This window comes from Pithys albifrons, chromosome 3 (assembly GCF_047495875.1).
Source record: "Pithys albifrons albifrons isolate INPA30051 chromosome 3, PitAlb_v1, whole genome shotgun sequence".
NCBI classification, from domain to species: Eukaryota; Metazoa; Chordata; class Aves; order Passeriformes; family Thamnophilidae; genus Pithys; species Pithys albifrons.
In genome coordinates, this window is record NC_092460.1 from 91,653,361 (window position 1) to 91,665,628 (window position 12,268).

A 12,268-nucleotide genomic window follows, 5' to 3' on the forward strand; every position below is an offset into this window, starting at 1 on the left:
CATGCACTAATTTTATAAAGACATTGGTAACGTGCTTTGAAAACAATTCTTTAATTAAAAATAAAATGCAGATAGCTTATTTTAGAGGTCCAGAATAATATTTCATCTCATCTCATCTGGGAAGAAAATTTATTCAGTGTGGATCTCTGTTCTGTTTGCTGGTTGTGTAGAGTGATTCAAGATGCTTATACTTTTTTTGACTCCTTTCTGAGTTTAAAGTTCTCAAGTTTTCAGAAGAATAATGACTCAGTTGTAATTAGAAAATTACAGTCAAATGCCTCCCTGACGTCCGATCCCGTCAGATCTCGGAAGCTAAGCAGGGTCAGCCCCGGATTAGTACTTGGATGGGAGACCTCCTGGGAAATGCCGGGTGCTGTAGGTTCTAGTCCTGGGGACTTCACTGGCACCGTCCAAGCTCGCTCGGCCGTGGCAGATGAACCTCAGGACTTAAACAGTGGGGCCAGTTCTGCGCATGCTGAGCCTCACCTAAAATCCACTGCGCAGGCTGGAAGGGCACACCCACGTGGGGACAGCCCTTCCCAAATCTTCGTTGGCGAAGTTTGGCCATACACACATACAAAATAAAAAAAATACATGGTAGCAACTGTGGGTTGTCCTCTTTAGAATTTTGAGTATCTGGATAAAACCTGACAGTCTAACCCTTCCTTCATCATTCAGAATCACTCTAAGGTCTTTTCTTAGAGGTATCTCCTTCCAGACAGGTGGAGATGGAAGTACCAACATTTGCATTCTGGAAAAGCATAAAAAAATCAGATCTGTGTCTCAGTGAAATAGGTCACCCCATCAAGAGGAATGGGATTTAGGGTTTGTTTCCTCCTCCAGCATTCATAACTGGAACCTGAGGCTTGTCCCACACAGTGGTTGCACCTCTGTGAAGTGGAAACAGAATCATGTGTCAAAATGATAATTTTAGCCCTTAGGTACCACTAGAAGTGCAAAGTATACCTTGTATCTTTTTGACACTTTTCTGTGGGAATCCCAACACAGATCGAATCTAGAGGGTTTGAATCTTTCTGTTTCTGATTTTTTAAGAAGTGATAGACTTAAATGTTTTCTCATTCATTTTGTCATATGCTACAAAAGTAACGCATGGGACACTTCATCAGTTAATATTTAAAGAAATAAACATTCTTACTATGGCTTAACTTTGCACACTTATACACAAAATGAAAGGCATATTTGTGATACACTTGGTCATTAATACAAATGACTGATGACTGAAAGAAAAGGTCAAGTTTAAATCAGGAACTATTTCAGTATTCATCAGCCCATGATGAATAAGTGAAGCAATTATTAAGATTTTTAGCTAACCAGCAAAATGGTAATTATGTCACTCAGACACTGAATGACTTGTTACAAGCATCTGTATTGAATTAGAGAACCATATTGAGTTTTAAAACTATGAATATTATATGTTGTCATCCAGGCCAGTGAAATATTACGCTTTTCCATTTTGAAGTCAAGCAACTCTCTGTTAAATTTCACCACAGGAAGCTATTCTCCAATCACTCATCAAGACAGGACTTTCTAATGTTTGGCTACTAATTTTACGTGTAACTGTAGTTTTAGCTTTTGTAATGCATACTTGGCTTTATTTCTTTAATGCAATAAGTGTAACTGTTAGACATGAGGGGCATTACGCTAGCAGTCTAATGCAAAAATGAATATTTCTTGGTGAAAGAACATACATAATATTTGTCAAATTGATGGAACTAGTGTGTTTATAAAATAACCATGCTTAGCAGCACTGCAAGAATTTAATTCCTTAATTTCATTGTTCTGAACAACAGAGTAGACTTGCCAGAAGGAATACTGGTACATCTTTTTTTTTTTTTTTTACACTTTAAAACAGAGAGTATGAAGCTTTGATGTGACTGAAACTGATAACAAATTCTGAATGGCTACACCTATAATGATACAGAACTAAAGAAGAGAAAACAGAGCTACGACATGACTGGCAAGTGGACATGGGAAATATGATCTAAAGAAACATTAAGAATAATGTCCCATTTGGTGGCTTGGAATAAAATATAAAAAGTATGAATTGAAAATACAAAATACAAGGTAAAATTTTTCAGACAGCTTTGGGCTGTGTAAAATACTTGCTAGGCAAGTAGTAGTGCCTTGGGTATTTTGGTTGCTCATCACTGACTTGGAAAATAATATAAGGAAAATTGTTATTAAGAATAGTACTTCATGACAGAGATGAGCCTTGTTTTATATAATATCTTTGAATACAATTGTTAGAGTTAAGATAATTTTTTTCCCAGAAATAATCTTTCATTGCAATTAAGCATTACCTTTACAATGAAGATATTCAGAATCCAATAATAATATAGATATATATAGTAAAATATATTTCTTTCACAGCAATTCAGAGTTTACATTCTATTAAGTGCACTGTTTTAGATTCGGTTTGGTTATTCAGAGGGGGAATATTTTCTGGGGGATTTTTTTAAGACTAAAAATATTTTGGGTTTTTTACCAATATCATTGCATGAAAATCTTACAGCATTATTCAATGTGTATTAAAATGAGAACAAAAGGCATCCTTCTTTACTTTTGAGAAAGTGATAATAGGCCTGTAAAAATCTTCAGAGAGAAAATAAAACTCTATTTGCTACATCTATTCTTTTTCTGGAAGTATTTCTTTCAGTCTATTTCCTAGATTTGTGTTTCATCTGAAAACATAGATGGTCTGTTTTTTCATACAGCTAGTGTGGTATTGCTGTAAAGAGTAATATTAAAGCATATCTCCCAATTTAAGACAGTAGTAATACTTCCTGTGATCTGGATTTTACTTTTTACAGCGTATTCAGATATTGGCAACTGTAGAGACATAAGGCCTTTGGAGCATCATCTAATATCTAAGTCTCTTTACATCACTCCACATCACACTGCTATTCATAAAGTAAAAGGATGTAATTTTATTTCTGTGGCCCTCTGCTTAGTCTGAGCTATGGTTAAAAAGCAAGCAAGTTGTAGTGTTGTTTTAGAAAGATGAAGGTCAGGACTGCAGAAAGAAGTCTATTGTCTATACGTAAATGGGTGGATTTACATCACAGATGTCATTCAGGGTCACCCACAAGAACCAGAAGCAGGGGAAGAATATTGTTCAACAACAACTAGCTGAGAAATTACAAGGCTGGTCAAGCATGTGGCAGACTGCTCTGAGGAATGTCACTTAACAACCTTCATTAATTTAACACTTAAAAAAAAACTGAGTCAGGAAAAAAAAGATGAGAAAAATGAAGAAAATGGCTAATTGAGAGAAACAGTTATGATAATCTATAACCATATATATATATACAAAACATACTGTCAAATTAAACCAGATATGCTCTTTTCCCTGGCAGCAATTAGTTCAAGTCAAAGCTAAGCTTTTGGAGCAGATTTCTCCTGGTATTTCTTCCTTACTGGTAATTTCTATATTTCGTTGATCTGAGCAAAAACAAAAATAAAATTCATTCCTCAGTAACAGCTTATTGTCTTTAAAGATACAATACATTTTGGATATATAGTAGATGATATATATTACTTATCAGGGGTTTACTATTTGTTTAGCTCGAAAAAAACATTTCTGACTGGTACAATCAGGTGCTGGTTCAAATGCAAAGCTCGTTCTAAAAAAGCACTGCCTGCCATTCCCAGAAACCTTGGAAAAAATTGTAACATATATTCACTAGTTGCTTCTGTTTAAATCTATAGGCATAATAGACAATGTTTAATAACATAAAAGAAAGATTAAAAAAAGTCCTAACTAAGCCACAAAGAAAGCAGTGTACGATACCTATTTCTCATGCATAACTAATGCTGCTATATTGCAGCCTTCTTTGATGAGGCCACTGCTGACACAGCTGGTTCCTTCCCCTTCCTATGATAATACCTCACTCACACTTTGGGACTGTCAAACCTGCACAGATAGGAGATCCAATTTAAGCCACTCTGCTCCTGTTAACCACTCCTTATCATTCCTCTCCCTGCTCCCAGTGCTGGGGCCTGCCTCGCTAACAGGTTTGGTTCCTTCAGTTCTTAGTAAAAATGTTGCCAACACTCTTCAGCTAATGCAGCAACCTTCAATTTGTGAGAGAATAACAAACAGCCTTTCATATTCCCTCTGTGTAGAAATCTCTAAAGCAAAATCATCTGCCATTTGTACTTTCTTTGTTCTTAATTTTTTTCATATCAATGCTATAAACTATTGTTCACTTCATGCTGGCCACCAGCCAGGAATATTCTGCAGTTATGTGATTTAAACTCCATATGCTATTCCAGTGTAAAAATTTTCTCAATTTTATTATATAACCGTTGCGGTAAGAGAACCAGTCTCTCACTGTACAGCAATATATGTAAAATAAATATGTTTCAGGATGCCCTATCTGCCGCTTTATTTACCTCCCTGATTTTGAATTTGATATTTACTTCAGAATTTTCATTATCCAAGTGTGTCATTATCAAGTTTCTGTCAATGTGTTGCTAAAATGTCATAATAGCTTTGACTTGACCAAGGAAATATTTCAAAGTCATCATTTACCATCTTATATCCCATGATATGTTACAGTTTCACTGCTACCTCCCTGAATGAATAACCACATTTCAGGGTGTTTCTGTTTTAAAGTCCTACAGTCCTAAAGTCAGAAGTTATAATTAAATAATGTTTACAAAAATATAAAATTTAAAATATATTCACTTGATGTTTAATGTAGCACTTAGATTTCTTTTAGAGACATATGTTCATTAGATCAGCACAGCTATACTGTTTCTCCTCTCTGATCCATTTCAGTTTTCATGTTCTGTTAACCAAATTTAGAAATATAACCTCACAAAGGCTTAGAAAAGAACTTCAAAGAAAAAGGAAGACTGCTGAAAGTGAGTTTTAAAATGTTACGAGCATCTGGATTTTCATGTCGTAGAAACAGACGGGATATTGATCAGCATTTTTTTCAGAACAGGCATCACCTGCAGCCTACAGGGGATAATTGACTTCAGCTCCTGAGAGAGATACCCTGTAGATTGTTACCATTCTCAAGATGTAATCCCAGTCATTTGTATCAAAAGAAATGTTGATTTTATATATTTAGTGCATTTCTAAAATCCATCTTGGAAATTAATCCAGTCACAGATGGGCCTGATTCAGCAGAAGACTCCCGCTGATTACAGTAAGCTTTGTATTGGACTGTAATTAGACTATGCAAATGTGCTTTTTTTTTGAAACAAAGCAGTAGTACAATAAAAGGGTGGACAGTTAATCATACACTTGAAATCACAGCATGTGGCTGAATATTAAATAGTGTTTAGATAGGCTGAGTGTGGCACCATCAGCAAAATTCTGAGATGCTTCACCTTAATGAATTGTTTCTCCTCTGTGCTTTTTCAATCTTTTGCAGACCATTTTTTATTGTGTTTTAATGCTTCCCTAATGCTTTGGGAAACAAACAAGAGGAGCTGGAAGCCATAGTGGAGCAGGAAAACTATGACATAGTTGCTGTCACAGAAACGTGGTGCGATGACTCACATGACTGGAGTGCTGCTATGGGGGACTACAAGCTCTTCAGAAAGGACAGGCAGGGAAGGAGAGGTGGAGGGGTGGCTTTATATGTTAGAGAGTCTCTTGACTCTGTTGAAGTTGAGGTCAGTGACAAGGTTGAGTGCCTGTGGGCCAGAATCAGGGGCAAGGCCAATAAGGCTGACACCCTTGTGGGAGTCTGTTACAGACCGCCCAACCAGGATGATGAAGGAGATGAATTGTTCTACAAGCAGCTGGCGATGTCTCAAAATCTCCAGCCCTTGTTCTTGTGGGTGACTTTAACCTGCCAGATATCTGCTGGGAGCTTCATACTGCAGAGAAGAGGCAGTCAAGGAGGTTCCTGGAGTATATAGAGGACAATTTCCTTCGTCAACTGGTAAATGAGCCTACCAGGGGTAAGGCCCTGCTAGACCTACTGTTTACAAACAGAGAGGGGCTGGTAGATGATGTAGTGGTTGGAGGCCGCCTGGGGCATAGTGACCATGAAATAATAGAATTTTCAGTCCTCAGGGATGTGAGGAGAGTCACCATTAAAACCTCTACTTTGGACTTCCGGAGAGCAGATTTTGGCCTATTCAAAAAACTGATTCAGAGCATACCCTGGGAAACAACCCTTAAAGGCAAAGGGGTCCAGGAGGGATGGACATGTTTTAAGAAGGAAATTTTGAACGCACAGCAACAGGCTGTCCCAGTGTGCTGAAAGGCCAGCCGGAGGGGAAGATGGCCAGCTTGGTTAAATAGGGAGATTCTGAAAGAAATCAGGGATAAAAACGAAAGTTTACAGACTATGGAAAAAAGGGCTGGCTACTTATGAAGAATTTACAGATAGAGCTAGGTCATGCAGGAAAAAAAATAGGGAAAGAAAAATGGAATTTGAAGTAAATTTGGCTATTTTAGTTAGGGATAACAAAAAGTCCTTTTATAAATACATTAATAACAAAAGGAAGGGCAAGGAAAACCTCCATTCTCTGTTGGACTTGAAGGGAAATATAGTTAAAGAAGATGAGGAGAAGGCTGAGGTACCTAACACCTACTTTGCCTCAGTTTTCACCAGTAAGACAGGTGGCCCTCAAGACAACTGGCCTCTGGAGCTGGTAGACAGGGACAGGCAGCTGAATACCCCTCCTGTATTCCAGGAGGATATAGTTAGTGACTTACTGAGCCAGCTGGATCCTAACAAGTCTATGGGACCAGAAAGGATCCATCCCAGGGTGATGAAGGAGCTGGCAGAAGAGCTTGCCAAACCTCTCTCCATCATCTTCCAACAGTCCTGGCTCTCTGGGGAGATCCCAGATGATTGGAGGTTGGCCAATGTCACCCCAATCCACAAAAAGGGCTGCAAGCAGGACCCTGGCAACTATAGGCCTGTCAGCCTGACCTCCGTCTGGCAGGGTTATGGAGCAGTTCATCCTGAGTGCAATCACACAGCACCTTCAGGGTGGACAAGGGATTAGACCCAGCCAGCATGGGTTTAGGAGGGGCAGGTCCTGTCTGACCAACCTGATCTCTTTTTACGATCAGGTGACCCACCTGGTGGATGAGGGGAAGGCTGTGGATGTGGTCTAACTGGACTTCAGCAAGGCCTTTGACACTGTCTCTCATAATATACTTCTGGAAAAGCTGGTAGCCCATGGCCTGGACAAGTGTACCCTCTCCTGGATTAAGAGCTGGCTGGAGGGTTGGGCCCAGAGAGTGCTGGTGAATGGAGCTGCATCCAACGGGCGGCCAGTCACCAGTGGTGTTCCCCAGGGGTCTGTATTGGGTCTAGTCCTGTTTAACATCTTTATTGATGATTTAGATGAGGGGATTGAGTCCATCATCAGCAAATTTGCTGATGACACCAAGCTGGGAGGGAGTGTTGATCTGCTGGAAGGCAGGAGGGCTCTGCAGAGGGATCTGGATAGACTTGAGAGATGGGCTGATTCCAATGGGATGAAGTTCAATAAGGCCAAGGGCCGGGTCCTGCACTTTGGCCACAACAACCCCATGCAGTGCTACAGGCTGGGCACAGAGTGGCTGGAGAGCAGCCAGACAGAAAGGGACCTTGGAGTACTAATTGACAGGAAGCTCAACATGAGCCAACAGTGTGCCCAGGTGGCCAAGAACGCCAATGGGATCCTGTCCTGTATCAAAAGTAGCGTGGCCAGCAGGACCAGGGAAGTGATCCTTCCCCTGTACTCTGCGTTGGTGAGGCCACACCTTGAGTGTTGTGTTCAGTTCTGGGCCCCTCAGTTCAGAAAGGATATTGAGGTGCTGGAGCGAGTCCAGAGAAGAGCAACAAGACTGGTGAAGGGACTGGAGCACAAGCCCTATGGGGAGAGGCTGAGGGAGCTGGGGTTGTTTAGCCTGGAGAAGAGGAGGCTCAGAGGTGACCTCATCACTGTCTATAACTACCTGAAGGGAAGTTCTAGCCAGGTGGGGGCTGGTCTCTTCTCCCAGGCACTCAGCAATAGGACAAGGGGGCACGGGCTTAAGCTCTGCCAGGGGAAATTTAAGTTGGATATCAGAAAAAAAATCTTTCCAGAGAGAGTAATCAGGCATTGGAATGGGCTGCCCAGAGAGGTGGTGGATTCACCATCCCTAGAGATTTTTAAACACAGATTAGACGTGGCGCTGAGTGCCATGATCTAGTAAATGGACTAGATTTGGACCAAGGGTTGGACTCGATGATCCTGGAGGTCTTTTCCAACCCAATCGATTCTATGATTCTATTCTATGATTCTAAATTTGAAAGACTACTATAGTAAACTACCCCATATAGAAATATAAATCCAAGAATAGTCAGTGGTATTTTGAGTCTGCTATAGGCAGATCTTATTGTGATTATGCTGCTATTTATTTGTATAATAGCTTATTTTATCCACCCATGATTTCATGAGCTTTGTATATGAGATATATAATGTCATCAGGTAAGCCATTTATAACAGTCTAAGAATATCTTCCTGCCTATCTGGAGTAAATTACAGGGCAGTAACACTGAATATTGGATGTTATGACCCTTGAAATTTGAATCTCTGGCACTACACTTTATATTCTCTCTCCAGAGCTTTCATAGGGGAATATAAATACAGTTCTTAGTGTGTTTGGTTTGTACATTACTCAGGCAAGCTATGTCATATGGCAAAAATGGCAAGATATAAAGTGAAGCCAATGAAAAATGTATTCTATATTGCCATCAATGGACAGAATAAATGGGTTTAAAATACTGTGTTTAAACAAATGGGAAAGGATAAGTGAAATAGTCATGTGTGTGAGAGCCAGTGGCACTAAAGGCATTTGGTGCAGTGGAGAAGAGGAAGGATTAAAAGCTGAGAGGACCTGTTTCAACACTAAATAAAAGCAATTACACACTGACCTACTCAACACCAAACTGATTATGATTTCAGGAAAACCTCTAATCATTTTGTTCTGAAAAGGGTCCTCCTCAGAAACAAAGACATGCTCAGAATTAATCTTCTGGAATGATTTTTACCTAATTGGAAGTGCAGAAAAAGAGATTTTACAACATCCCACAAAGGTGAGTAAAAACAGTTTTCACAGTTTGTTGTTTCAAATGAAGGTCACTTAAATTACATGCCTTGGTCTGTTGTAAAAGAGTATTGTTAAAGTGCTAGAGGTGAAAACAGAATCCAGAGGTTCTAGTTCACAAGTTTCAGAGTAAATTACTAAGTTCTATCACAAACCAAATCTTAGTTACTCAAATTTTTGGTGACAATACCAGTAGAAATAGAGTTCATCCCTTTTTGAACAGCAAATGTTTTCCTGTCCTTTCTGTCATGCAGCTAATGGTACTTAAACACAAGAATTCCCTCCATTTTTCCCTCTGCATGGGACGAAAAGCCTATCCATCCAGGAGTTCACTTAATGACAAGCTGAGTGCTAAGGTGTGTTTTTCTGGGTAGCCCTATGTATATAAGGGGTCAGGAGAGAGCAGCTCTGTGCTTTGGCTTGTTTCTCAGAAGGCTGGCCAGCTGTCTCCCAGCATAATGTGTGCATTGAGGCAGCTGGACAAAGTATTTTGGAAACATATGGGAACAACATATGTGTTGTTACAGGTCACTTGGTTACTCATGCTGTGGAACGCCTTTCAATTCCCGCACGTGGACTTGTGCCCTGGAGACCAGTCGGTAGCAGCTTGCCCCATGGGAAATTAACTGATAGGCAGGGCTTTAGCTGTGCCTTAATTCAATATTTAGCAATATGCTGAGGAAGTGGATAAGTCTGGCAGAAAAAAGTTATCAAATGAAAGAGCTTTGTGCCAGGCACAACATGAGGTGAATGAATAGCTTTGGTCTCTGAGTTGTACTTCTGGAAAATAAACGTTGTAGGTAAAGTATCTTTCCTTTCTTTTTACATGACAAGTTTTACTCAGTTTGGAAAGTCTTCTATACATTTGTTCAACTGGTATTCTAGAAAATACTACAGCCAACTAAATTGTTGCAATTCCATTTTTAAAATGTATTATTTTTCTATTCTGGCCAAATAGCATGAACAAAGTCTTTTGTAAACTCAGACTTGTCTAAAGTGTGCCACTAATTTCACTCTAACAATCTATTGCTTACCTTAAAATGTGATACCTTTTAACAGTGTGGTGTTCATTTTTTTTAACAAATTTTTTAATGGAAAGGGTTTTTTTCACAGAGGAAAATGAATACCTGATATGTAATTGTCTCAGTCATGTTCTTTATGGGCGGTCCCGTGGTGTAATGGTGAGCGCTCCGGACTCTGATCACAAGGTCGTGAGTTCGAGTCTCAGTGGAGACCGTATCGGGCAGTTAAATGCCTCCCTGCCATCCCGATCCCGTCAGATCTCGGATGCTCAGCAGGGTCAGCCCCGGTTAGTACCGGGTGCTGTAGACAGTCCTGAAGACTTCACTGTCACTGTCCAAGCTCACTCGGCCGTGACAGATGGACCTTGGGACTTAAAACGGTGGGGCCAGTTCTGCGCACGCTGAGCCTCACCTAAAAAATCCACTGCGCAGGCTGGAAGGGCACACCCCCCCACCTGGGGAGAGCCCTTCCCAAATCTTCGTTCACGAAGTTTGGGCCATACATACATGTTCTGTCTTGATCCAGGTAGTGTCTAAAGCAAGTTGAGAAAAAATATGACATCAGTATTGCACTTGCAGACAAAAAAATGTGTGGAAGATCACAACTGCACACTTTATAAACAATCAGATGTACATTAATTTTTTCACATAATTTAAAAAATACTGAATATATCCCTCTGAAAATGAATGGTATAGGAAAAATAAAAAAACCCCAGGTATTATAAATTGTCATTGACTTTAAACATGGGCTTTCTCTAACTAAAGTTCAGAAAGCAATATATTTATTATATTATTTTCTAATGCATATTTTAATTTTATTTGCATTTATTGATGCCTCTTCAGATTTTTCACAGACATTTTTCCCAGAATTTTTTTGGCCTATGCCTGTACTGATTAGGTTGCAAAATATTTTTTTCCCTTGAGAGTACTTAATTTACAATAATTGTTTTTGTTTGACTTCTTGTTTCATTTTTTTTCTTCTTCTTGCCTCTGTCAGTTCTTAATTGTGCACTGAGCTATATATAATATAGTGCATTTCTAACTTTACAAGTTTTTTCCCTTAGAGCACTGTAAGATTTTTTAAAAAATGTACACTACAAACTAAAATAAATCTGTTCCCAACTCTGTAACTGCTTGTCCTTACATTTTCCCTTGTATGTGCAAGTCGTCACAATAAGCTCAGGAATATTTTTCATAAACCTAATTAAATACAGGAGTACTTGAAAGATTAGTACCTTCCTGAGAATTCCTCATGTCAGACAAAGTTGGGTGCAATTGTTTTCTTTGGAAAAAGGGAGTTTCCGTAATGTTTAATTTGGGTGAAGAAGTTAGAAAGAAATCCAAAGAATAATCAAAAGGGAACAAACACAATAGGGTAATATATATGCAAAGTGTGTGTTTCAGGCATTATGTCCATATGTATAAGCTCATAAAATCTATTTCTATAAAGCCCTAACAAAAAATGAGACCTTTTATATATTGATGCTTGTAAATTGTAGCTACGTCTTCTTGCTTGCCTGCCCTTCCACACAGGAACTGTGCTTCCTGCCCTACTTCTGGTCTCTTTTTTTAGGCTGTTGATAACGGAAGCCCTCTGGGTTACTAATAGGATACCCTCGCACAGTGAGAACATTGTGTTATCTGCTGACAGCCAATATGAATGGAATAACTTTTTAATGGCTAAACTAACATGCAAACAGCAGGTTCCCTGGTCTTGGGCAATTATATTTCACAGCCAGATCTAGATCCTGACTCCTTTTTTCCAGGTTACCACCTCACTGAATGACTGGCTTTCAGTCAGAAGAAATTTAGGAAAGAAAAGAGACTTGAAAAAAACATTTACAGAGCATTTCCTATGGCTGGCATCAGGTAGTCAGTTGTCAGTGATATATATTTTTTGTTTTATTCTTTAAGAATAATCCCTTAAAATTAAAAAAGAAAGATGAAAAAAGTAAGAAGACAATTAAGAGAACAGCTAAACCAGTGTTCAAATTATGAACTCTTTAAACTCTTTAGTTAAAAGGAAAACAAAATTGGGAGCATTTGCATTGGTTACAGATCAAGACTTGATCAGTACATCCTTCCTTTAAAGTCAGAAAATCTGTACCATATCCAAGTTTTTCATCTTCAGTTTTAATCCATTAAAGACAAGGCCACAAACATTCTTGAA

The 12,268-nt window shown here is 39.1% G+C and overlaps 1 pseudogene; it reads left to right on the top strand.

The window, feature by feature from the left end:
* Positions 1-262: 262 nt before the first annotated feature.
* LOC139670754 (5S ribosomal RNA) lies at positions 263-382 on the top strand (annotated as a pseudogene).
* The last annotated feature ends 11,886 nt before the right edge of the window (positions 383-12,268 follow it).